We start from the raw sequence: 22,758 nt of genomic DNA, 5'->3' as shown, positions 1-22,758 counted from the left end.
TAATGTTAGGCACTAAATTGGAGTTTAAGGTGGAAAATAGTTAAAAAGCTATTTTATTACCACCTATAGCAGTAAAAAAACTAGATAACATTTTTTCCTATTTTACTGTTTATTTTTCAAAATATCTTCATTTAAATTATTTATTTTACACTATATCTTATTAAAATATTAATTTTTTAAAATTGTTTATCTTTACGGGCAATGACTACCATTTACCTTTTTTTTTTTTTAATATATAAAAGAAAAAAAAAACTAAATAATAGTGTCAATATACACAATTTCTAGTACAAGCCGATATGAATGCTCTTGTTAGGATAGTTTATTTTACATTGCCAGAGGTCGAGCCCAGTTAGCTCAAAGTGGTGCTTTTTATTGGTATCAAGTTCGTAAGGCCCAAGCGTGACTGTCAGAGAGCAGGCCAGAGAGAAAACCACTAACATAGCAAAAAGTTGTGGGAAACCTTGGCTAACAATCTTTTCTGTGTTTTGGGCCGCTTTTTTTCTTTTGACTAAGTAATTCAGGAGCCCGATGGGGTTTTTTTTGAAGAGTAAATAGAATTCAGAAGCCCGAATTGACTGCAGTCAAGTCTATGCAAAAGGATCCATGCAATAAAAATCCAGTCAGATTGATAGGGAAATAATGACACACAAAAAAAAAAAAAACAAAAAAAAACAAGAAACTAGAAAGCAAACACAAATGCGCAATTAAAATGGGAAATTTTATTGACATGACTAATTGTGAGTATTGAAGAAAAATAGTAAATTTATGTGAAATTAGTAAATAATCACTCACAATTAGTCACCTATGAATTGTGATAAAATTTTTGATTAGAAAATTGTGATTTTAAAACTTTTATTTGAAAGTTGTACGATCTTGACTTGACGTTTATAAGAGCTCACCCACCGTTGGGGTAAGGCGTGTTTGGTATACAATGCACTTGCATTTCATGGCTGGCTCCCCTTCCTTGACAAGTCTCCACTAATAAATTGTCTTCACCAAAAAATAATCTTAGGGCCTTGACTTTTAAATTCTATCAAGTGGCAGCTGGAGATTTGCAATACGAGAGCACCAATTAATCTTATCGGTCACTTTTAGAATTTTAATTTTCAACTAACCCCTAACATGACAAGCCTAGCAATTCTACGGGCTGCGGTTGCTGAACTACTATTATCTAGTTGTTAATGCTTGGATGCATGGAAAATTTTTTAGTAACACTATAATTTTATATTAAATGCTTTTATGTCAATTCAGTTAGAAAATGAATGTTATTGTTAACAACACTTTCATAAGAATTTTTGAAGTTAAAAGCAATAATTTAATCAGTGTCCAAAGAGTCTATGTATCTGTGTAATTCATTATATCTTATAATTGAAAGACAGAAAGGATACTCATGCTTAAAATTTTTTGTAACATATTGTTTGAATCTCTTTTTGTTAAAAAATAAAATGAGATATAAGAAAATACTTAGAACTTTGGTTTTTCAATCATATCTTATATCTGGGGAAAGTTAATACCATAGTGTTTAGACGGTGCTTGAATACCATAGTAAGGGACTCTCTACCTTCAAAACAAAATCTAGCTCGACGGAAAATCGCTTTAGACGAAACGTGTTCACTGTGCGAGGGGCAGCAAGAATCGGTCATGCACGTGTTATGGCTGTGCGACCAAGCCAAGGCTGTACGGATGTTCGTCCCTAGCTTCTCTCGATTGTACCAGACTGGGTATCGGTCCTTTTTTGATCTACTTGAGGCGGTGCTTGTTTACGAATCAGCTTTCACAGTTGCTCTGTTTTCAACCATAGCCTGGAGTTTATGGCAGCGGCGGAATAAGATTCGGGTGCAACAACAATCATGGCCTCTACATGAAATCAGCAGAAAAGCGAAGGAATTAGTGGTAGAGTTCTTTGACATACACAAACAACCCCCTAGGCCAGCAGTGCAACGTCCCCAGGTGCGATGGATAAAGCCTCCACAGGATGTTTACAAAGCCAATTTCGATGCAGCTCTCTTTGATAGCAGTAACAAGGCAGGTATTGGAGTAGTGATTAGAGACTATAATGGAAGCGTTATTGGTGCTCTGAGTCAGAAAATAGCTTTGCCTCAATCAATAGAACATGCAGAGGCACTTGCGGCATCTCGGGCTGTGGCTTTTGCGAAGGAATTATGTTTATTCGAAGTAATATTTGAAGGTGATTGTTTACGGATAATAAAAGCTATTAACACAAAGGAGCCTTGTCATACTCTGTTTGGTCATATCATTGAGGAAATATGGAGTTTGAGTTCCTCTTTAAGGATGTGTAGCTTCCAACATGTAAGAAGAGAGGGCAACAATTTGGCACACGCCTTAGCTAGATGAGCAGTTGTATCTGCAGATACTGATGTATGGGTGGAAGAACTACCCTTGGATTTGGATGATGTATTCAATCTTGATTTAGTTTAATAAAATTCACTTACTGGTTTCTCCAAAAAAAAAAAAAAAAAAATACCATAGTGTTCAGTTAACGCAACAACTTGGTACACAGTACACACACATAGAGCTGTATATTATTGGGTCAGTGAACCGCCAACAATAAAACCCATCAATGGTAACATACAGAGGATAATGGATTAAGAGTTGTCGGAACATGAGATATACCACTTCGTCTCAAAACCAAATGGTAATAAGGATACGCACTCAAGTTTTTTATGGTATTCATCTATTCAACATTGTATGCATACAAGCCTGTTTTTAGGACAGTTGTAAGAAGCTTAAATTGTGATCCCCCAACAATCCCCCCCTTATCGTAGAATAGTGAGATGTGCCACTTCACCTCCATTTTTCTTTTTTAAATAATTTTTTTTGGATTAAAGTTTTTGTTTTGCTTTTTTTTTTTAATGGATCGATCAAGTATTGGCAGGGATGAAGCCACTGTTGGACTTGCCCCCCCTAATTTTTATTTTTTTTTTAAAGTTTTATTATATATGTGTACTAATTTTAGCAATTTTGTTTTATAAAATTATATTTTGCTCCCCTCAAACAATATCATTGATATTTTTAAGAGTAATGCTATACTCACAAACCTCTTTTTACAAATTGTTTTGATAGCAAATTCTTATTGGTTCGCATATGAGCCCACCACTTACATCAATTTTTTTCTTACTAATAACCACTCATTACATTAGCAATTTATTAAAAAAAAAAAATTGTAATTCTAGCATTTTCCTCATTTTAGTGACCATAAAAAAATTTATAGATCTAAAATCTAAAACAAAATATACAAACCCAAAAAAAAATATTAAGTCAACAACAAAAATTACCAATAGTAAAACTAAAAAAAATTAAGCTGAATCAACTAATTTTATCCAAAATAAACAACCCTACCCTTTAAAAAATTCTAAACAAAAATAATTTTGTTCTTGCCAACAAAAAAAAAAAAAAAAAAACCCTTAGCAGTAAAGTAATAGTAGAGTCAAAAGTTGAAACCGTTACACACAGCCAACAGTAAAGCTCCTTCCCCCCCCCCCCCCCCCCCAAACTCAAAGTTCTAGCTCCGTCTTGAGTATTATGAGATGCAACATTACAAGGACCAGGTATCCTAGGGGTGGCTAGGTTCTAATTGGGCAACTATGTACATTTGGGACAAGGATTGACTAAGGGTCACCCCCGAGCTAAGACGCTATACTTCTAAACTTGTAATGTAAGGAACGCCGTGTTATTCCAAACGGTAAAAGGAACGCCGTGTTATTCCAAACTATAAAGTTTGTTCATTAACATACTAATTGATATTGGGTTATGAGGTGGTAGGTTTGCCTGAAGGACAAGACTTTAAGGAAGATCGTGATCCTAAATCTTTTATTTATTTATTTATTTATTTTTAATACAAGAGAGAAATTCTACTCTAACTTAATCTAAGTATCTATGTGTGTGAAGCTTTCTCCAGGAGACTTGAATCCCAACCCTTGCTCCCCATACCCCATAAGCATTTTTACTTGTGGATTGACCACCGTACTAAGGGTGCACGATGGTGCGATCCCAAACTAATACTATCAAGGTTTACATGCTGTCGCACATTTAGCAATAAACAAAGCTGGCACATTTAGCAATAAATAAAACAAGTTAATAAGATGTTAATTTTATAGAATTCTTGTTCCATGAAAATTCTGTGTTTTGAGGCCTTTTTTTTTTTGACTAAGTAATTTAGAAGCACAATGGTTTTTGTTTTTGTTTTGTTTTTTTTCGAAAGGGAGATAGAATTCAGAAGCTCGAATTGACTGGAGTCAGTCTATGCAAAACGATCCATGCAATAAAGATCTAGACTCATTGTAGACATCGCATTTTGTACCCCTTATGACTTGGGCCCCCGTTTCCCAATGATGCCAAAATTCTAAGACCTAAAGTTAGTTTAGGCCCAATCAGATTACAAATTGACTTGAGACATATTAAAATGGAAAATATAACTTCTTAATGAGCAAAAAATATATTTTGGAAAATAAAGGCCAAGGAAAACTCTCGACTTGCATACGCAGGCATGAACTTCGTACGTAGCCTTAAAGCTAGTGTACGTAGGCATAAGCCTGTGCACGCAAGTAGGGTTTCAGAAACCTATGAAAGACAAGTTTTCTAAATTAAAGACTAAGATTTGGAATGAATCCCACATCGTTTGGGAGCCATTCCAAACCCTCATTTTCACAATATAAATACCCATACAAGTACATTTTCAAAACACACAGAAGTCTCAAGGGAAAACACTAAGATTCACTAGATATAATGAATTAAAGAGAGAGTTTTTCACAAAGCATTCTCAAGTCAATTTTATTTGGTTAGGGTCTTTTCTGGCCTTGATCTTTGAATTTTAAGATTATTAATTGCATTTTTATTGATTTATGAATAGATTTGACTGAGAGGAATGGTTAAAAATCAAGCTGGAAGGGCTTTTTTTTTAGGTACTCTTTCTTTTCTTGTCTTTTTATTTTTTTGACTTAATCTTTCTGTTGCATTAAATATTTGCTTTTATGTGTTTTAATATGTTTGTTTAGTCAAGTCTATGTAGTTTTTACGTTTTATAGCATGTTAGATTGTTAGATTTTTTGTTTTGAAGTTCTACTCTGTTTTCTGTGTTACTGTGTTCTTGGCTAAGGTTTCTAGGCTGAACCCGCGTATGCATAATTTAGCATGCGCATGTAGGCCAAATTATGTGTACGTAGGCTTATTCATGTGTACGCATGAACCTGTCCAAAAACCCTAAATCAAGTTTCTATTTTGTTTTCTCTGTTTGTCTCACATGTTAAGCTTCTGTTTTGTTCATCTTTTATATGTATATAAGTTTGAATCTCTGTTTCACATGTTTGCTTGTTTATTTGCCTTTCACATGTTTAAAATAGGGTTTGTTTTCATTTCTTTGTTAAATGCTATGAACACTCATTCACATGTTCATACATTGATGCCATAGGTGTTGTGATGCAGCGAGGTAAGTGAGGTAAGTTATGCATCCACATGAACATGCATATGATTTTGCTTTGATGATTGGTATGAACATGCTTGGTTGGATAATATGTTCTTGATGCCTTCAATATGATTCTTTGATGTCGCCATGTTTATGTTTCTGCCTTAACATGTTACATGTATGCTTGCTGCCTTGGATGGATATGATGCTAGATGAATGTTAGGATTTATGAGTTGACATGTTTTGCCATGCTAGCTAGGGTTCATGCTTTGATATGAGATGTTATGCTAGATGAATGTTTGGTGGATGATATGCATGATTAGATGAATGTTAGGTTTTGATAGATGTATGGTTAGGGATGATTGATTCCATGTTGTGTGTTTAGATGTATGCTAGTGTGTGCGTGAGTCTAGAATAACAATATTGAGTGTGCCTTCAATAGGGTTAAGATATAAGACACAATGAAGGGAAGCCAACCTTAGGGTTGGGCGGTTTTAGGTGCCTAACACCTTCCTAAAACCATGCCTTAACTTCGAACCCATATCTCTAGTAGTAAGATCAAAAGATCCTTCCTTGAGTGGATGCTATATATATGGTTCATAGACCATTACAAAAACTAGGTGGCGACTCCCATCTATTGTGTCCACACTCATTGGTAGGGATATATTGACAAAAAAAGAAAAGAAAAGAAAGAGAAACCAGAAAGCAAACACAAACGCACAGTTAAAATGGGAAAATTTTTTGATATAATTTTGATGTGACTAATTGTGAGTATCGAATAAAAATGGTGAATCTATGTAAAAGTGGTAAACAATCACTCACAATTAACTAGATATGAATTGTGACAAAATATATGACTAGAAAATTGTGATTCTAAAACTCTTATTTGAAAGTTGTATGATGTTGACTTGAAGTTTATAACAACTCACCCACTTTTGGGGTAAGGCATGTTTGGTATTCAATGCACTTGCATTTCATGGCTGGCTCCCCTTCCTTGACAATTCTCCACTAATAAATTGTCTTCACCAAAAAATAATCAAAGGGCCTTGACTTCTAAGTTCTATCAAGTAGCAATATGAGAGCACCAATTAATCTCATTGGTCACTATTAGAATTTTAATTTTCAATTAACACCTAACTTGACAAGCCTAGCAATTATTATATGGGCTGCGGTTGCTGAACTATTATTATCTTTTTTTTAAACAGAAAATGAACTATTATTATCTAGTTGTTAATGCTTGGATGCATGGAAAAATTTTTAGTAACACTATAATTTTATATTAAATGCTTTTATGTCAGTTTAGTTAGAAAATGAATCTTTCTAAAAAAAAAAAAGGTTAGAAAATGAATGTCACTGTTAAACAACACTTTCATAAGAATTTTTGAAGTTAAATGCAATAATTTAGTCCATGTATCTGTAATTCATTATATCTTATAATTGGAATACAGAAAGGATACTCATGCACAAAAGTTTTGGTATATTGTTTGAATCTCTTTTTGTTAAAAAATAAAATGAAATATAAGAAAATACTTAGAACCACGTTTCTCAATCATATCTTATATCGGGGAAAGTTAATATATGGTTCAGTAACTTCAGTTATAGCTATATATTATTCCTTTTCAAAAAAAAAAAAAAAAGCTATATATTATTGGTTCAGTGAATTGAACCGCCAACAATAAAACCCATCGATTGTAATATACAGAGGATAATGGATTAAGAAATGTAACATAAGATATACCATTTCATCTCAAAACAAAATGGTAAGAGCATCCATAGTCACAATAAAATAATACATTCCACTACAAAAAAAAAAAAAAAAAAAAAAAAAAAAAAAAAAAAAAACACCACAAACCGATTAATGGCACAATCATTGCCAAAAATCCAAATTTCAATAATATGAAGAAAGAATGTAACAATCATATCTACATGAACTTTCTATTGGGTTTTGTGGAGTCTAGTTTTGTTTAATTCAGTTTGATGACTCGACTTGATTTGAATAATATTGCGTGGTTTTTAATGGGAGATTTACTGGGCCTAAGTTGGAGCGCTCATGGACAAGCTTCTTGGGGGTATATAGAAACCATTTTGTATATAGAAACCGACTTTGGTGATTAGGGTTTTATTGTGGGTGTTGTTGTTGTGTTTTGTGAGAGAGAAAAATTGTAGCTGCACTTTGTACTTTTCCCTGATAATAGTGAAATCCCTGCAACGCCATAGACGTAGGGAAATTGCCGAACCATATAAATATTGTCTTGTACATGTGATTGCTTTCTTTGGCGTGTGTTTTTCTCTATTTTTTTTGTTTTTCACAGGTTGGGATTTTTGATGAAATTCCCTACACTTCCCTGCTCACTTGATCAAAACCAATAGAAAGGGTTGGATTACAAGGATCCACAGTCCATCAATTAAAAATTAAAGAAAACCACAAAGCCTCCAAATGAAAATCAATGGATCCAAGCCTCCAAATGTCTATGAAGCACCCTAACCCATTAGTTTGAAGAAACAAATAACACCGACAAAAAAAAAAAAAAAAAAAAAAAAAACCTCCTAGTTGCAAAACTCAATCTTTTTTGTTTTTGTTTTTGTTTTTGTTTTTGATAATATACAAAACCCAATCTTAAAAAAAGTAATGTTGTGGTGGAAGAACTGCTCTTGCTTCCATAGTCGATTCTTTGTGATTGTCTTTGGAATTATTTTCCAGGTTTTGCTTTCAGACCTCGTAAACCACTCTCTTTCTCTCTCTCTCTCTCTCTCTTTATGTGTGTGTGGTTTGCTTTCTCAAGAGATGGGTCGGCGGCCATAAATATGTGTGTGGGGGGTTTAATAAAATATTATTATTATTTTTAGCTTGTGCACAACCATTTAGTTATAGCACCATTGTTGTAGTATGCATTTTAAAGATTAGTGGTGCTAAAAATAGTTATATAGTTATTTAGACCACTATTACTAGTGCTCTAATAAGAGATAAACACTCAAGTTTTTTTTAGGCATTTGACATTGTGCCATGCAAGCATGTTTTTAGGGCAGTCGTAATTAATGAGCACCCAACAATCCCGCTTACGAGCCCGCAATTTGACCACCGTAGAATAGTGAGTTGTGCTGCTTCATCTCATGAATAGCTAGGTTGCACAGACACACCATTTTTGGTGTCGTGTTCGCGTTCGACACGTGTCGGACACCGGAACGGGGACGACGCGCCAGATTCTAGTGTCCGATGGTGTCCCTTTTTTTTTTTTTTTTTTTTTTCGCTTCTCCAACACGGCTCCGACATGGCGCCGATGCGGTTCCGACACATCCGACATGCTAGTAGTGAAAAAAAAAATCACAGATTTTGACCGGTAAACTTACCAATACCATTGATTTTGTGATAACCCTAAAATAATAAAGCAAGTTTAGAGTCTCATAGACTGAAAGTTGAAACCACATCTCAGGTTCTTCTCAACCCACCCTCCCTCTGTCGCTGCCGTTGCCCTTTGTCCCTCGCCGGAGTTAGATCGGCCGATCAGCGAGCTCTGACGTCGACTCCGTGCCCTCTGTCCTCTGTCCCTTCCGATCTCTCTCTCTCTCGGCGTGGACCGATCTCTTGATTCTCTTCTCTATTCTCTCTCTATTTTTTTTTCTTCTTTCTTTCTTTTTGATATTAATTTGAATGTACTGTTACTCACTTATTTATAACGAGTTTTTTTTTTTTTTTTTTAAATGTTGCTATGGCCTATGTGCCCTCTGTCCCTTTTTTTTTTTTTTTTTTTTTTTTTTAATTTTATTAGTTATAACTTATAAATTTGTTTTTGTGTGTCCTACTATAGTTTTATTTATTTATTAAAGTTAAATATTGTAGTTGATTTTACTAAAATGAATACTGAAAGTGCTTGAAGATTTTGTGTATTATTGTACTACTTTGGGCGTTAGTTTACTTATTTGTAGTTCTTATATAATTTAAATTCTAAACATAAACGTATTTTGTCTAAAAATATTAAAAAATATGCCTAAATATAAAATTTAATTAATCATTTAAACGCCGTGTCTCTACCGTGTCGTGTCTTTATTTTTCAAAAATTTCCGTATCCCCGTGTCCGTGTCCATGTCATGTCCATGTTCGTGTCCGTGTCCGTGCAACATAGATGAATACTGATCGGTTTTTGAATTAAAATTTTTGTTTTGCTTTTTTTTTTTTTTTTTTTTTTTTTTTTTTCAAGTGTTGGGCTTTCATTTATCCGTTGGAAGCAAGTTCCAAACAAAAGAAACAAGTACAACCAAAATGAAACAAAAGCAACTATGAGACGCAACATTACAAGGACCGGGTATCTTAGGGGTGGCTGCTAGGTTCTAATCGGGCCACTACATTCGGGACAAGGATTGACTGAGGGTCACCCACGAGCTAAGATGCTATACCTCTCAACTTGTGATGTAAGGACAGTTATGTTATTCCAAACGGTAAAGTTTGTTCGTTAACATACCAATTGATAATTTGATACTGTGGGAGGTTTGCCTGAGGGACAAGACTTTAAGGAAGATTGCAATCCCAACTACTACTATCGGGGTTTACATGCTGTGGCACATTTAATAATAAATAAAGCAACCATATGATGCATGTTCACGCAAATATGACCAATTACTAGTGAAAGACATCGCCATCAATAACATTAGGACAGCTCATTGAACTTGACTAGCTGTAGAGCGATGAAAGTGGGGATAGGGTGATTATTACAAATGCTGATAGGTTGGGTTGTGTATGAGAGCTATGTGTGATGGCATTATGTGTGGCAAAGATAGAACGGAGTTGGGTCTCTTGGTCTTCGTCAAGCTGTGGAATTTGCGAGCGAGCTTGGAATAATTAATGCAGGATGTGGGAAATGATAACTGTGTCTTTATCAATATAGCGAAAGAACTGGAGTACTTGCTTAGGGAACGTCTATGATACTCTTTGACCATTATTACAGACGCTGATAGGTTGGGTTGTGTATGAGAGCTATGTGTGATGGCATTATGTGTGGCAAAGATAGAACGGAGTTGGGTCTCTTGGTCTTCGTCAAGCTGTGGAATTTGCGAGCGAGCTTGGAATAATTAATGCAGGATGTGGGAAATGATAACTGTGTCTTTATCAATATAGCGAAAGAACTACTTGCTCAGGGAACGTCTATGATACTTTTTGACCATTTACTGCATGGTGTTTAGAGCGTTATTGAATGGATAAATTCTCTTTCGATGTAGCAAAATAACTACTTGCAGAGGAAACAGATATCATACGGTTTTTTTTTTTTTTTTTTTTTTTTTAATTCTATATATATTTTTTGAAATTAAATTAATTTTTAGTTTTTTGTCATACACTTCACATTAAATTTACCTAAAATTATATCTTTTAATAAACACTTTAGTTGTCAAAAACCACATAGAATCCAAACGAACTTTGAATGGATTTTATAGTGCAAGTCTGAAAGAAAATGAAGTGATGGACAAAAGGAACTCCACCTTGTATTTCCTAGTGACAAGAAATGTAAACCAATTTTTAAGTTTAAACAAAATTATTACTGTTGCTTTCATATAAAAAATTAGAACAAAAAATGAAAAATATACGGATAGAAATGTAGTGATCAATCAAGTCTATGTTACTATTAATAACTGATCTGGGATACTACTTCATGTATATTTTGTTTATCAACTTGGTTAGATATATTTTGTTTATAATTGAGTTGGAATACTAATTCATGTATATTTTGTTTATTAACTCAGATGACAAGTTGGATATTTTTTTTTGCTCAATTTAATAATAATAGTTATAAAAAAAAAAAAATTGTCAAATCCATGGGTTCAACCCGACCCAACCCGATCCATTAAGTTGAGTTGGGTTGAACCCTTGTGATAAGTTGGGTTGGGTTGGGTTGGATTGGATTTTTTTTAACCCACCATAATGGGTTGGGTCGAAAAATCTTCTCAACCTGATTTATACACACCCCTACCTTTGCTAGAATCATGTTTAGGTATTTATAGGGTACAATGGGGATTTTATCCTTCATATGATTTCGGAGATTAGGTTAAACATCCCCATGCCTCGTTAGGGAGTTCGAGGAGTGGTGGTTGAAAAATGAAACATTTCCACCATTTTTGGGTCACATAGTTACATCTATCACACAATATTTAATATGATTGATAGTTTTGGTTGAAATACATGTAGAGATGATAAGAGGGAATGAGTGTTTGTACTTTGTACAAAATCTTACATTATCTCATTATCTTATCAGGGATAAGCCCTGAGCTAGGTACTTCTAGTGGATACCTTCTCGATTGGCTAACTTACGTGAACTGGTAAGGTTGTAAATGAGTAGAGTATTAAAAGTTTAAGCTTGTTCATTTAATTTTTTTTTTCGAAGATGAGCTAGCTCAAGCTCATCACCAAACAAGATTATATGTTCAAGTTTGGTTCATTTTCTTTTTAAGCAAGGTCAAGCTTGTTCATGTCATGAGCTACTTGATTAACTTATTATTTTTCCTATATATATAGTAAAATCATGACTAAAATGTTTTACCTAGGGCGGATTCTCCTAGGGCACTATCTCGAGCTCTCGGCCCGTAAATGTTAGGTTCTAAATATTTAGTATTAAATATTTAGGTTCTAAATATGTTGTATGTTGGCAAATCAAGGAAAAAAAAAGTCTACTATAAGATCTTAGAGTCTTTGAAGTGTTTTAGACATTGCTCAAGTTGATACAAGTCAAGATTCAAGAATGTACAAGTTGCAGAAAAGAGAATTCGAAAACTGTCAAGCTCTATTGATCGAGAGAGACCTTTAATTGATTGAGCTGTGAATTTGCAAAATTTTAAATAAGGCCCAACAGCCCATGAAATGTTTAGGGTTTGAGTCCAACATTGCTAGGTATAATAGGTATAAAAGCAAAATCCTAATACACATTTTTTAAGTCTTGAGAGTTAATCTTGTAAGATCTGTGAGGTTCTGTAACCTTCTAACTTTACAAGCACCTACCAGAGATCAAATCCATATTGCTAGTACCGGTGGAGTAAAGTTGTCACCAAGCCTTCAACTATCAAGCGTACTAAAAATCAAAGTATGAGCAGGTGGTTCATGTGAGAACAAGATCAAAATCAAGGAAGTTTGAGGGGTTTAGAGCCCAGTTTGGTAACTATGTTAGATTTACTATGAATTGATATTCTTGATTGTAAATATCAACTTGATATAGTGGATTGTTCTCTTGGGATAGTTCCCCCTAAGTTTTTAACCTTGAAACAAGTTGTTTCATTGGTTTTCCTAGGTTATCACATCTTGTATTATTTACTTTTCTGTTGTGTGTTATTTCATGCGATGATTGTTTAACCTAAATCTAAATAATTAACTTAAGTAACAACTTGACTAATAAATTAGGTTAAGCAAACTGTTTTTTCTAGGGGTCTAAACTTTAACAATATGAATTCTGGTAGGAATCTCATTGAGATAAGGTTTTTTACTCGAGACGTTTCCTTATACTCTCAATTGACACGAGCCTGCTTTAGGCTAGCGTTGTCCTGATAAGGGGCCCCCATTTGTTCAGGAAATGGGCTTGCCCCTCTCGGCCATCCAAGGAATGGGCTCATCCCTCTCAACCCACCCACAAATACAAAAGTATAATATTATCCATAATTAAATAGAACCCTCATATTTACAAGCCTGTTCATGAACACAATATTATAAATGAATATAAACAAGTTTTTCCCAAGTTGAACTTGAGCTTAGTCATTTACAACTCTAGTGACTAGGGGGAAAAAGTCGTTAAGTCCTGTCATCTTCTCTCCTAAGGAGATGTTGGTCGGCTCAAGTTGTCATTTCTTATTGAGGTGTGGGGTCTAAGCAAAATGTCACAGGCTTAGTTTCCTTTCAATCAAGCCACATTTTGGAGTTGTCTTGGTCCTCTACTCTTCATATGGGGTCCTAAAAGTATCTTTCCTCCTCATCAACCTAGGAATTGGGTTTAGTGCATAAGAGTACTAGACCCAAGCTAGTTCCATATGATAAATGGACTAACACAAATCCAATTAATTCCAAACATGTTTTTTACGGTAGTACTAGAAACAACTGGATTTAAAACGTGTAAACTAAAACCACAGCAAAAGTTCCAGCTTTAGATAGAGGTAGAATGTAAATCATGGATGTGAATAATATATATGCATACGATAGGTAGTCTAGTGGCAAGGCCTTCGGCCTATAATATATACTTAGGTCTTGGGTTTGAGTCTCCTTAATCTCCACTAGTGACTGTATTAGTGCTCATCTCCATATATGTTGTCCTGAGCGCATGGGGGTTGTCATCCTCCCCTTTTACGCTTTTTCCTTTTTTATTTACCCAAAAAAGTAAAATTTTATGGGAAACCTTGGTTAACATATATTTTTTTTAAATTAATATTTCAGAAGCCCGAATTCACTGGAGTTAGTCTATGCAAAGGTATCCATGCAATAGAAAAGTAGTCTGTTTGCCCCTTTGGTTGGGAATTGATGGGACTGATAAATCAAGAAATATTCCAGAGAGCAAATACAGACACGCAATAATTATTTGACAGTTTCAGGATCTTGACTTGAAGTTTATTAGAGCTAACCCATGCTTGGGGCTAGGCGTGTTTTGCTTGTGAGGTTACCCTTCCTTGACAAGTCGCCACTCGCCAGCAATAAGATTGTCTCTAATGAAAAATCAATGGACCTTTATTTTTGCTTGAATAAAATTAAAGGACCTTGACTTCTAGGAGCAACGACCTTGACTTCTAGTAGCAACTGATGATTTTTCCATACGAGACCACCAATTAATATATTCGATCACTATCACTATTTTAATTCTCAATAAAACTCTAAAGCCTAACGTGACAAGCCTAGTTGTTTTAATTTTCAATAACCCTACAAGGTGACAAGCGGGCCTAGCGGGTTATACGGGCTATGATTATTGAATAATTATTAACTTGTTGCTACCGTGATGCACGGAAAGATTTTTAGTAATGCTACAATTTAGTAAATCAAATTCTTTTATGTCAATTTAGTGAGAAATGAACATCACTGTTCACTACAAACAGCGCTCATAACGTTCTAATCAGTTATAAAAAAAAAAAAAAAAAACAGCACTCATAACGGAGTCTAAATCTTTTGTCCCGTTCTTCCTATTTCATTATATACTTCATAAATAAAAATATGTTATATATCCATATATTTTATTAAATGATATATTTATGCCTTCTATTATTTCAATTTCCTAAAATAAATAAACATGTTATATATCCATATATTTTATTAAATGCTATATTTATTCATTTTATTATTTCAATTTCCTAAAATAAATAAATAAATAACTCATCATATTTAGGTAATTGAAATAATATAAGGCATAAATTTAGCACTTAATAAAATAGATGGACATATAGCATGTTTTTATTTGTGGAGTATGAAGAATGAGATAGAAAATTTGGACTCCTCATAACGTGAATTCCTCCAGCTCCCCCATGGTACAAGCTTAATGTCGATGGTGCTACGTTCTCCACAACCCATTGCTCTGGAGTTGGAATAGTTAACAGGGATAGTGCAAGGAGGGTCATGACAGCCATGAGCATGAAGATACCTTGCCCACTGGGTTTGTTGGAAAGCGAAGCAAAGGAAATGGAGGAGTGGGTGATTTTTGCATGGGACGTGGGAGTTCGTGAGGTAATGTTTGAGTGTGACTCCTTGATTGTAGCTGAAGCCTTGAACAGGACTAGTGAAGCTCTAGCAACTATAAGCAACATCATTGATGGCATTCAACTTCAGATGAACGATTTCAGAGACACAAAGGTAATACATGTTAAAAGACAAGGGAATCGTCTAGCACATCTCTTAGCACAATATGCTAAGAACATTGATGGTTATGTTACATGGATAGAGGAAAATCCTACTATCATTGAATCAACTTTATTTCAAGATGTATTAGCTTTATCTTCTTCATAATGAATTTCTAAGTTTCTTATTAAAAAAAAAAAAAATAGCGCTCTCTACTGATAATTTATATATAATTTACTATAGTTTAGCAAAAAAAAAGTGTATATATATAATTTACTATATACTCTAAATTAAAAAATTTTATTCTATATTTTATAATTGATAGTTACAATAATGTTTTATTTTGTGTCTTGTTTTATTTTTCCTAAGAATTACATAAATTATAATATCTCTCTCTTGACTTAAAACATGCTTGATATTGTGGAGAAACTTGGAGAGTATGTGTTGCATAACTGAGTGCATAAGCAATTTCTAATTTTGTGTAAGTATGTACTAGATTGTACATGTACTCATGGGTTAATTAAAAATTGATATTTTTTGTTTATGTACCCTCTATAGCTTAGTTGAGCATCGTCATGCATTGTTGTTGCATTTTATTCATTTAGCATAATGTGTGCTTTTTTATTTTTGATCATAATTTAAAAACATAAAAAGATTTTTTTTTTTTTTTTGGGTATTGCACACCGTTTAGTGTGTAATTAAGGTTGGCCAATGAAATTTGCATTCATGATTGTGTACCTTATTTAGCTTTGATAAGCTTTGATTTTGCACCCTACTAGTATGTGCTACTATATGCTTCATTGTGTGATTTGTTTATAGTGTTTAAACAAACGATCTTGATTTTGATGTCATATATTTTGATCGTAAGGTCTAGAAAATCCTAGGAGAAATGCATAAATAACTATCTTACCACTGTTATTCGTCAATCATAAACACATGTATACAAATTATAAAAGCCATGCTCGGCAAAGTGTAGCATTTGCACAGTAAGATAAACTGAAGTGTTTTAAAAAAAGAATAAAAAAAAAATGTAACAAGGGTATTTTCTTTTCTATCTCCTATATGCCCATGCATGATATCTTTGATTGTGCTCAAATTGAAAAATTAACCCAAAAAAAAAAAAAAACAAAAAACAAAAAGAAAAAGCAAAAAGCAAAAAGAATCAAAATGCTTTTACATGATTGTAAGCGTATTTTTTAGAAGATGTGGGAGTAATATGATATAACTCTTTAGGTGATAATCACTTTCAAACCAATGTGATTGATAATGTAGAAAATTTGCTTGAATATTATCTACATATAAGCTATTTTATGTTTTGTACACTTACTAGTTGCACACACTACACGCAAATTGTTGCTAAATCATGTACATGAAAATGTGTGTGTTGTCTAAATCAGCCATCTTTAATTGCATATGATATAATGTGTACATGCAAATTTTTGTTTTGGTTGGGAGTTTAAAAAAAAATATGTTAGAAGTTTTAATTATGTGATTTTAACTTCTTGATTAGTTTTGATATTTGCATTTAAGAGGTAAATTTTTTTAAAAACTTTTCTAGATCACGTGCATCTGCATTGAGTATTAAAAACTACTTTTTAAGTTGTTTTTCTGTATAAAATTTCAAGATTTTTAAGTTTTAAAATTTTTCACTGCTTCGATCGATTGAAGATCTCCCCTTCAATCGAAACTACTAGCTTTTGTGTTCGAAACTCTCTGCCTGACTCGATCGATGCTTGGTTGATGTTCAATTGATCGAAACTGGAAAATTTTTAATTTTAAAATTCTTGACCGATTAGTTTTTTCATGCATCATTTGCGATAGGATGCACATGCATTGCACATATAGATTAGGATATGCATTGCATTGTTTTCTTTATCTATCTTGCATTTTTGTAGTCATATCTCTTATAGTTTGTTTTCACACACAACACGTATACACTTTGTTAAATTGGGTACTCAACTTGATTTAAAAATTAATTGATTAATTTTTGAATTCTATACATTTTAGTATATGTTATTTTTCTTGATGTGTGAATTGCTAAAAATTGAGAATATTTTCTTAAGAGATATGGTGGATAATAAATGTGCAAATATTTTCTCTACTCATGTGGTTGATTTGAGTTTTCAACACACCTTGACACATGAAAACATAGTGCATGCTGGTGTTTATATCATTGAGATTTATATTGTATAGTCTAAATTGATTATGCTTGGAAGTGTTTTGCATGCATCTATTTATGGGTCACATAGCGTCAAGTTTGCATGTATTGAAAGAGAGAATATTTGTATTCATGTGTACTCTCAACTTATTTTTTAGGTTTGGTTTGTGTTGCTTTATTTTTCCCCATCTCCTAAATTTTCCCCAAAACTACTTTTTCCAAAACTTGTTTTGTTTTTCCTATATTTTTATAGGTGGAAGAATTAAAGTTATTTTTACAACATGTGCTGTTCATAGGAGGAATTGTTGCTCTTCATAGGGTGAGTTGCCTAATTTTTTTTATAAAAAATAATTCTTTTGTGTTCCCTTGATTCTCTATTTTCTCTTACCCTCTGTTGTGTAAGTTTACTGTCTAGCTTCTGATTGGGTTGTCTTAGTCAATACATGACAAAAAGGGGGAAAAATAGATGAAATTTGAGAATCATGTTGAAAATGTTTTTAATTGTTTTTATTTAGGGGGAGATGAAATTGATTTTGAAAGAGGGAGAAAATAAAAGTTTTTTTTTCCTTTTAATGTACCTAACTCAGTTGGAGAGTTAGTTTGCATGCTTTTTATTTAATGTTATTGCATATTTGTTATTTATTATTTATCTGTATTTATTTCCACACATGCGTTGATATGCTCTTTTAAGTGTTTCAAGAAAGACAGGTACATTTCAATCAAGACCTTTTGCATTTTCTTGCAACTTCTAGGTTAGGAGTCTTAGATTGGGATTTGTGATGTATTTGGACATTTTATTGTAATTGGATTGTTCTTGTATTTGAGCATTTCATTTTGTATGTAAGTTTTGTCATGGATTGCCAAAAGGGGGAGATTGTTAGGTTTTAAAAGTTTAGAACAATTGGCAAACCGTGAACACAAACTTGTTTAGATATAGATTCCTAAGTCTATGGATATGATTAGACAATACTCAAGATACTGCAAGTCAGAATACAAGAATAAGGAAGTTGCTTCGGGAAATTTGAAACATGCTAGGTTCGACCGATCGAGAAGAAGATTCAACTGATCGAGTTATGGCTCCTACAAAATTTGAGTAAAACCCATCAGTTCATTAAGCCCATTAAGTGATTAGGGTTTCAAATCTAATTCTTCTAATATTTTAAGGAAACCTTAAGGCACGTTTTGAAGAGACTCTGGTGATGCTCTTTTGAGATCTAAAAGGTGTTGTGCCTTCTCCATTAAATGTCACTATCGGAAATCATTTTCATACCATTAGAACTAGTAGATCTAAAGTTGCTACTACAAGATCAATTATTGTTAATGATCTAAAGTTTTGAGTGTGATCTCAAAGTCATAAACGTGGGTGTTTGTGTTCAACAAATTCAGATAAAAGAGTTCATGGATTGTTGCCTTGAGGATTGTTTGAGTTAAACCATTCTTGGATTTTTTTACCTGGAAACTGGACTATTTCATTGGTTTTATTGGGTCATCATTTCGTTTGTCTTCTTTACTTTTTCGCACTTAGTGATATGATTGCTTTTGTTTAACCTAGATCTGAATAATAAATCTAAGTAACAACTTGATTAATTAATTAGGTTAAAAAATTTGAGTATATAGAGGTCTAAATAATTCAACTTGCAAAACAATCTGCTAAGGACCAGGTCTGGACTTCAATTATTCCTGGTTGGATTGAAGACATGGCTAGAGCCATGTCTTATTTTAGTACCTTTTTAAGAGGTATGTCTTAGTTTTTTTTTTTTTTTTTAATAGAATCTTTTTAGTAGATTTAATTTTTCAATTTGATAGTTTGTAATAATATATAATTATAATTTTTTTGGTTAAATTTTTATAAGCCCATTGGCGACCTGTTAAAAATGCCCATGGGTAGCCCATTAAACCCACCTCACTAGCCAAACCCGCTAAAGCCCAAATGGGCATTGCCCATGGGTAGGGCCATGGGCTAGGGTTTTTCCAATCCAGCCTGACCCGACCCGACCCAGCCCATTGACTAGTCAACAACCCGTTAAGCCTAGTCCATTAGACCCATGGGCCGAGTAAAAACGGGCCAGCCTGGCCCATTGACGAGGCCTATAAATAAACTAACAACGTATAAAAACTCTAAACCAAATAAACGGGCCATACAGATAGGGTCGGCTGAACAATAAATACAATTGATGAAATTGCCTAAGACCCCCAAATAAAAGAAGGTCCCCACTTGAAAAAAAATATATATATAAATATATATATATGTGTGTGTGTGTGTGTGTGTAAAATATTTATCTATATATTTTAATTATAAAAAAATATTTTAGTCCTTTAATTGGTCAGTAAAATGCATTAAAAAAATTCTCATTGTATCGTAAAATGCAGAAGATTAAATAGGGAAAAAACAAAAATAGCCAAACTTCAGTTAACAAAATTAAATTTTAAGAGACAAATTCATTAACTCATTCTTAAAATATGCTAAAATCAAAATTAATACTAGACAAATTTATTAATAATACAACATAATTATCTTGAAATATACTAAAATAGAGCTTATAAATTTATAAATCAAAAGAAAAAATCCCTCAGAGTATCTCCAATGGTCTATGTAAATCCAAAATTCCCTTTATAATAGAGAGTGAAACCTAAAAAAAGCTCTCCAATGGACTCTCTATTCCTAGATTTTTTTTGGCTCATGAATAGTAGCTCATCAAGTTTGACGAGCTACTGTTCACTCTTCAAATGCACTTTTCCTATTATAATAATTAGGTGTTGAATAAAAAAATATTGGAAGATGTGTAGTTGTTAAAAAAAGAATAAATAATGAATGAAGAAATAATATTTAAATGAGATAGAAAATGGGATAGAGAATCCATTGAAAGTGTATTTGAAAAAGTGAATAGCTAAGAGTCCGTTTGGTCCTAGTTTTCAAAAATTGTTGTTTAAAAAGATGTGAAAATTGTGGTTTAAAAAGTGTTGTTGAAATACGTGTTTTTAGTGTTTATAAAACAAAAAAATGTGTTTAGTATCATGGTTTAAATAATGTGTTTTCAGTGTTCAAAAAACATAAAAAAATGTGTTTGGAATGTGTGTTTAATTTTGTAAAAAAAGCTGAGCATTGTACGAAATAACCATTTTTAAATCATGAGAGAGAATACTCCATTCATTGCTGTCTCTTTCCACTATCCCTTCTATTCCCTCAGCAGAAAACAAACCCCTACACTCCTCATCTCCATCTACGCCTCAGAACATCCACAGCTGGGCTTCACGGTCGTCGTATCTCATCTCCACCGTCAACATTCCAAGATCCAGCCCGAGATCCAGCTTTTGTCGCTGCCTACCCATCACTCCAAGATCCAGGTTCGAATCTCACTTTCACCTTGCTTGTCAATGGGTTTTTGTCTAAAGAGTGAACATTTCCTTCTTCACTCAGATGTCTCACTTTTTTTTGTTTTTTGTATTTTTTTTCTTGTTTTTCCTCACCAATCAAGAAAACCCATTTTTCCTCAGCAATCGGGAAAACCCATTTTTCCAGTTCTTTGTTTACTATTGAGACAATATTTGATTTACAATCCAAATATACACGCCATACATTCTCGAAATGTAGAAGGGTTTTCTCAAAATCTTTTGCTGTTGAAACAATTTTTGATTTACAACCCAGTCGATTTTTCATTTTTCTTAACACTCTGTTTGGTTGCCGAGAAAGCGTCGGAAGATTAAACAAAAAAAAAAAAAATTCTAACAAATCTGAGAACTCTATATATTAATAATTTGTTGTGGTTTTTCCTAGGGCTTCACAGCAACCAAACTCCAATATTACTTACTTGCTGTTTGAAATTTGAGGGTCTTTTAAGTGTGATTTTTAAGCTAATATGAAATTCTCCGTAGCTGATTATTAGTTTCATTTGTGAATTTGTACTGTTAGTTTTAGTTAATTGGGTGTAGTTTAATTACTCATGAATTTGTGACAGGTTTGATTGAATTTTGTTGAATTCAATTTGGATATGATGGATATAATGTGTTCCTCAATTATAGTGAGCAAAACAAAGGTTTTGTGAGGTTTGAGTACTGTCGGTTTTCTCTATTTGGGTTCTGTGAACAGTGGTTTTCTAAGAAAAATTTTGAAATTTTGTAGCCATAATAGCTTCTGTTTGCCAAAGTATTAGAGCAATAGTTTTTTAGGAGATTTCTTATGCATACCTTGTTTATCGATTGCCTCCTTTTAAGAACATATCAAGAGGTTATCGATGGAGAGCTATTTCAAACAAATTGTGATGTCATGGTAAATGGCAAGTAAAGGCTTCTAACTATCGAAGCATAATTTATGGAGTGTGGCTAGGTCATTGCTGATTGGATTATTGCAAGTTCAGCAATGTAATTATATCCATCTTAATTCTTAGTTGCCCCCACATTCCCGAGTCAGGTGTGTATAATAAGGGAATCTCTTTGAATAACCTTCCTGTGAGCTGATGCTAAGTCCTGTTTTGATCCCCTAACCACACAGGCAATGCAGCCTGATTGGTCCATTGCTACTACTATTAGTAATATACTTGATCTGCGTAAACTCTTTTTGAATTGTAAGTTTAGTTGGGTTAGGAGATGTTGCAATACTGCTGCCCATGTGGCTGCAAAGTATGCATTTAGATGTTGTGGAGCATGTTGTTTCAATATGTATTGTATCCTAGCAGTGATTGCTGATACTTGTAAGGCTGACAGCCTTTGTTTTGCTTGTTGAATGATAATGTTGTTGATTAGCAAAAAAAAAAAAAAAAAAAAAAACCTTCTTGTGAGCTATATCTATATATATATATATATATATATAAAAGGTGCTAAAATGTAGAATGGGTTCAATTAGGTCTTAGCTACAATGTTTATTAAGAAACAAAAAAAATCGGGCTAATCAGTAGTAACGACATGGATTCCTCAATTGGGCTGCTTGGATATGTTACTATAGTTTTTGTTGCACGAATCAATAGCATGTTCAAATGGTTGTTTAATAGTGTTGATTACGTTTTGTAATGTGTAAGTGAGTAGGTTTGTGGATTCTTCTTGCAGATGTCAGACACAATGCATGACGATATTGATGATGGCCTTCGATTCCGAAATTGCAACTGTTTTTGTGGCTTGAAAGCAAGTGTGAAGATTTCGGATAAGCGAAATGAGAACCGCTACAGGCTTTTCCAATGTTGCCCAAAGGACGCATGTCGGTTTTTTCAATGGTGTATTCCCTTGAAGATGCCATTGTCATATGTGGAGGATTTCCAGCAACTACAAGAGAGCTATGTGTATTGCGAGAGGAATTGAGGGTCATACATGACAAGGTCCACCCCTTAGATCAGCCAAAGAAAATGGTGAAGATTAGGTTCATTGCTTGGTGTTTGTTTTGCACCGCGCTTGCACTACTGCTAACTATGA

Source organism: Quercus robur, chromosome 2, assembly GCF_932294415.1.
Source record: "Quercus robur chromosome 2, dhQueRobu3.1, whole genome shotgun sequence".
In the NCBI taxonomy this organism is placed as follows: Eukaryota; Viridiplantae; Streptophyta; class Magnoliopsida; order Fagales; family Fagaceae; genus Quercus; species Quercus robur.
This window is presented reverse-complemented; position numbering follows the sequence as displayed.